This window comes from Lipophrys pholis (genome assembly GCF_963383615.2).
Source record: "Lipophrys pholis genome assembly, chromosome: 4".
NCBI lineage: Eukaryota > Metazoa > Chordata > Actinopteri > Blenniiformes > Blenniidae > Lipophrys > Lipophrys pholis.
In genome coordinates, this window is record NC_137637.1 from 3945165 (window position 1) to 3951164 (window position 6000).

The window sequence follows — 6000 nt, forward strand, 5'->3', positions numbered from 1 at the left end:
TCAGATGAATGATACGACTTTATCAGCCAGATGTGAGAGGTGTGTGTTTGTGCCCTGCATCAGCAAATTCAGGTCATTGAGTTTCAGATGCACGTCACTGAGGTATACAAGTTTCATGGGGAAGTTGTTCCTGTAAGATCTATAAGATGCAGATCTCATCTCGCAGTCCAAAGACCGTGGAGAGCAGCTTCCCACCTGACAGCCATTGGGAAGTGGTTTGCAGAAAAGCAATTCCTCCCTCATCTCATCTCCATCTATGAATCTGTCATAAGGTATCAGTAGTCAATCTTTTTTTTTTCTAGGGTGTTCACCTGAGGGGTCGAGAAGTTGCGAAATATCTTCATATCTTCACTTCATTTGATTGGTGATACATTTCTTAGGTGGGGCTCTTCATCATTCTTCAGTTTCAGTAAATATTCTATAGAGAGTGTCATGTGATACAATGCATTTATAAACCACATTACAACAAGCCTCTAACCTTTGTTTTAGATTGAAAGAGGCTCCAAGTGATGAACATTTTTGTAATTTTAAACAGCTGGGGATTAGAGAGCTGTCAGCAAAACTTCTAGCAAAAAGCTCCTGAGGAGACAACGTTTTGAGAAATCAGATTAAGAGCAATTGAAAAGGTTCAAAAGGCATTTCATAGTAAAACAAGCCAGATACAACTTCATGTAGGAGCTTGCTCAAAAGTTGTGCAAAGATCTTTCCGTGCATTCCGTTTAAAGTGGGTGAGAAGAAAGAATTAAATCTGTGTGCAGACGCAGGACAGTCAGCCAGTTGTAAAATCCCAAATCCTCCCCAAACCCGTCTGCTCCTGCCTGATCTGAGGTAATAGTGTCAGTGGTTTATAGTTAATGGTGAGGAAATCTTTGCCCCACAGTGCAGAAGAAAAAACACCCTTTTATACGTAACAAACTCACATAATTTTTCCATCAAGAGCAGATGCTTGATTAGTTCCTTTTAGAAAATCACAAAATGAAAACAAAAATAACTCAATATATTTTAATTAATATTTGTCCTAAGTGCAAATCCCTTTATATATATATATATATATATATATAGAAAATTCCAAATCAGCACAGAGTGTAGCAACTGTGAAAAGACAAAAGGAAAAAAAAAAAAGACAGGACTTTTATCGATATTGAAGTCTTACAAATCAGAAAAAAGGCAGGCCCTTTAAAATCTGTATTTTTTATAATCTACTGAATGCAAAAATCAAGCACGTGATTTGACTTTTTTTTCCCCACAAAAACCCAAGCATATATATATATATATATATATATATAGAAACTCTGTCTTATTGACAGAATACAGTTTCAGCTGATTGATAATGAAACTGTTCTGGTGACTCAAGATAGTGATGAGCCACCAATACTGACCACACCTCATTTACAACCTGATGCCAATGGGTGCACAGAAAAGGGCAAATATAATTCAGCTTTCATACGATAGAACTGGAAATACAAGCCACCCTGCCACGCCGCATTATGTAATAGTGGCACAATATCTAATTATGTTCACCTCAATATGTAATAACACCACATTTTGTAATAATGTGCCACATTTTGTAATAATGTGCCACATTTTGTAATAACTTGTTACATATTGTAACATTTAATACAATGTGTGGGTCTTCCACTTTGAAAAAAAAGTAAGAATTTGGTGCAGTATGTAATAAACCATAAAGATTGATGCCTTAATTAGAAAAACCATCAAAACAACTTTAAGAATTGCAGATTAATTATTCAACCCCCCCCCCCCCCCCAAACAAAATACAAAACTAGTTAGATGTTTAATTTCTCAGGCCTAAATCAAACGTACATGTATTCATCATAATGGAGAATGTGTTATGTAATGGAGAAAGCTACACTACTAGTATTACTGACACAGAAATTACAGGTGCACTGAAATTCTGCAAGACATAAACTCATGCAATCTGGATTATGCTATGCAATTATTATAGACGACACCAAGCATAAAAAAACACATAAACAAAAATGGAACTGAAACAATCTTTATTCCAGCTCCATTTGTGTGTTAATGGAACAAGAGGGGGTGGACGTAAATGAACATCAAAATGCCTATTAACATAACTTTAAAAAAATGTCTTCAGTAAGAACAGAACTTTTCCTCCAAAGTAAACTTCTATTATAACGACTGAGGTAAGACTAAAATGACCACTCAGAAAACGATTGAACAAGGTACAATGAACAACAGTTCCACCTTTCTCTCTTTTGACCTCTTTACATCCACATCATTTACAAAATGTCTTTCTTTCCTTCTTTTTCTTTCTTTCTTTCTGCAAAACATGCAGTGATGTATTATAGCTTCCAAAAGAAGTTCTGGATTTTGAAGTGTCCATAATGTGCCCGATGTGCCTCAACAAGACCCAGAGTCTCATCCACTTGCTATTTCTTCCAAAGAGCTCTTTCAGTCTCAGTGAGAGAGCACTCGCACGTCCAGCTGGTTCATAAAGCCTTACAATACTAATGACACTGTCGCTGTTTTGTTCCAACTGCAGGATTTCAGTTTAAGATTCCCTGATGAAGATTTGAGGAAGAAATGGTGAAGCTACGGTCCTGAAAAAGTTTAGAAACCCTGTTGATTACACCAAGCATTAACATGTGGGTGTCCAGGGTCAACTGAATAATATAGGGCAGCAATTCTGTTGCCAGTTTGGTCATGTCAGAATTGTAGAAAGGCGTCATCATGGAGTCTAACCTGGCGATGAGGCAGGCCTTCGTTCAGAACACAGCCGTCGGGTTCATCCAGGAAATGGTGATGGAAATGGTTAGTTTTGATTCATATTTATGTCTTTGAGATAACATTTGTGTCTCAGCTTCCAAAATATTCTCTCAATGAATGAAGAGACTGGACCCGGCTAGCTCAGCTGGTAGAGCATGAGACTTACAATCTCTAGGTAGTGGGTTTGTGTCTCATGCCGGGTGCCACCTTCCCGTGGGCTCACCACCTGCAGGAAAGGTTCTTAATTGGTGCGACCCGGAAACGGATAAGTGGGAGAAAAAGGATGGACCAACCAAAAGACAGTAAAGACAGGGAACTGTGTATTTGGCTATTGTACTTGTCCAATAATGTTCATTTATGAAGTTTAGGAGTGGAAAGGTTTTATACTGTATTCACAAAAATAAAAGCACCAATCGATGCTTCCTTCTGAGACAAATCCCTGAACTGATGCTGTGTTTCTCTCTTTCCTCTCTCTGATGTGACACAGTGACCCGTCGTGTCAGTGCTGCAGGCCGGATTCCTCTTCATGAACACATAATAGTTGTCGCTCCATCATCTGTCCTGCAAAGGCCTCATTTCCTTTCAGGCGAGGCCTCAGACTGTGTCGGCCATGTTTGGTGATGAGACCACATGCGGAGACAGAAGATGGACTGCAGAGACAAATGTTCCTGTTTGAGATCCATCGAGTCACATTGTAGCAAAGATCTACGTATGAATGAATGAATGAATGAATGAATGAATGAATGAATGAATGAACAAGCGAACGCACTAAGCAACTTTAATCAGCAACAGATATCTCTAAAATGGTTTCACTAACTGTTCTGCTTCTTACTAAAATGTATCGGGACATTTGTAGTTACTGTAAAAGCTGCATATAAAAAGATGTTTATGAAACATAAAAGGTCTGAGGCATTTTTCACTGAGCTTCCTCTGAAACAGTTCAGATATTTAAACAATTCCAAAAGTTTGGGATGATGTGGATGAACACATCATATTTCATATCTCACAAACCCAGAACATATTTTATTCACAACTGGAGATTATGTTTTTTAAAGGAACATCTTGAAAGTCACACATGATAGTATATGTTTAAATGAGTTTAAAACTTATACTGACAGTGAGCATTAAAAACAACAACACGGTAAATGTCGACAAAAGACCGTAAAGAAAAAAACAGCACACATTTTGAAAGAGCGGTAGAGGCTTTTACTAAATTCGCTGACTAATTAGATTGATTGTAAATAGGTCAGTAAAATCCATCCCTCCATCCATCCATCCATGCAGATATGCAAATGATGTTGACTATATACATATAAACACATAATTAGAAAAGTCAGGGTGAATAATAGTGAGTCTACAAACATATTAATGGAAAACAGTGAAAAAACAAATGACCCAGGCTCAGTACAGAGGCTCAGCAAATATTATGTTGCAGTAGATAATGTGAAACGAGGCTGGTATTACTTTGCTTCAGGCCTCCATTGTTTCCTGTGATCTGCTGCTCTGTATGAACAAACCCCCTATTGGTACTGAAACCCGAGCCTCTGCAATCAGTAATAAAACTAACGGCTATGGCTGAGCTGACGAGTGTCTTACATCCACCATGAAATGTCTGCTCTCAATACCGGCCAAACACCCAATGATTCAAATGGTATGAAGCCAATAACCTGAGATCAAATGTTAATATGTTGATATATCATGAAGCAGACAACCTGATCCCAGCTGGTGAGGATTATAATCCTCCTCTGGGAAAGTGATAAACATGCAAGTTGGAACAAAAACAGTGAGGAGCGCTTGACCTGTTTTTAAGGACATGTCCCCAAAGAAGTTTGTCACATCACTATGGATGCAACGTCAAGCCAACACACAACAGCAGTTCCTGTCATTGTGTGTTATTAAGGCTGAAACAAAGGACCTGGCTCGGCTCCAGGAGCTGCCAGGGAGCAACGAGGATCATGTTTACTCTTCACAACACACCTCTTTCTGTCCAACAGCTCAGACCTGCACAGGGTGTTACACCACAGCAACCAATGGCCAATGGATTTCACTTATATAGTGCTTTTCCACTGCTTGAGCACTTTACATCGTTGGTCACATCCACACACACACCCACACACCGATGGAGGCGGCTGCCATGCAAGGCACCTAATCCATCCAATGGGAGCAATTCTGGCTTCAGCGTCTGGATCAAGGACACTTCAACATGTGGATACGAGAAAATGGGACTCGATCGTGCAACATTCCGATTCGGAGACGACCTCTCTGTTAACCGAGCCCAACAACAACAACAACAACGTCCTGAACCTTCCTTGTTAGGCAGATGGTGTTCCCTTATTGCCACAAGCCACAGAGGAGTGTGTTGAGGGTCTGGGAGGACAGTCAGCAGGCGGGGAGGAGGAGGTGAGGTGAATGTTTTCATGATGCAGCTATAGTTTTAATTCTCATCGTTTGAATTGAGAGGGAATGGCTCTGTTCCTCGCATTGATTTGGCCTTTAACAAGTGTAAACCAGTCAGACTAGTTAGTTCCTGGTTGGTTGGTTTATTTATTTATTGGTTGATTAACCTTGTTCCCAGTTTTCTTTCCCTGTAGAACGTTAAGGTAAATCACTACGTTTGAGTTTGAGAGTATAGTATAGTATAGTATATTGTGATGAGACCCACAGGATCTCTTTTTGAGACTTCTACTCCTAATTACTAAATATTAATTCAAATCTTGAACGTCTGGGACAAAGTCTTTTTATTCCGGTAGTCTTCTTACAGTGACTCTGGCCTCTTCAGGAGTAAGGACAAGTATGACCTGTTACTTTAGTCTGAATAACTTCGTATTCGCTTTTACCACACATTTAACAGTGCAACCTTATCTACCTACTCTTAGTAAGGGTAAGTGTGACCCAATATTTTCGTCTGAATAACCTCGTACTCGCTTTTACCACACAGTGCCACCTTACTAAGCTCTATGGACAGATATCCGACACCGTCCCATCCACACAGGACCTTTCACTCTCAGTTGATCCTGGATCTCTCTGTTAACTGTTGTTCCGATTCCGTCACCTTCTCACCTCCAGTGGAAACCGGCCTTCTGCAACAATTCAGTTGGAGGACTTCTCTCCAGGAAAGACCAGATTGGTGCATGTTTCAGTCCTGATCCTGGTGGTGAGAGGGATGTTGGCATCCGACTCAAAGGACCAAGTTGTCAGGAGAATTTTCCTAGTAAAAACCTCAGGGAGACAGAATACACAGGAATCACACAGAGC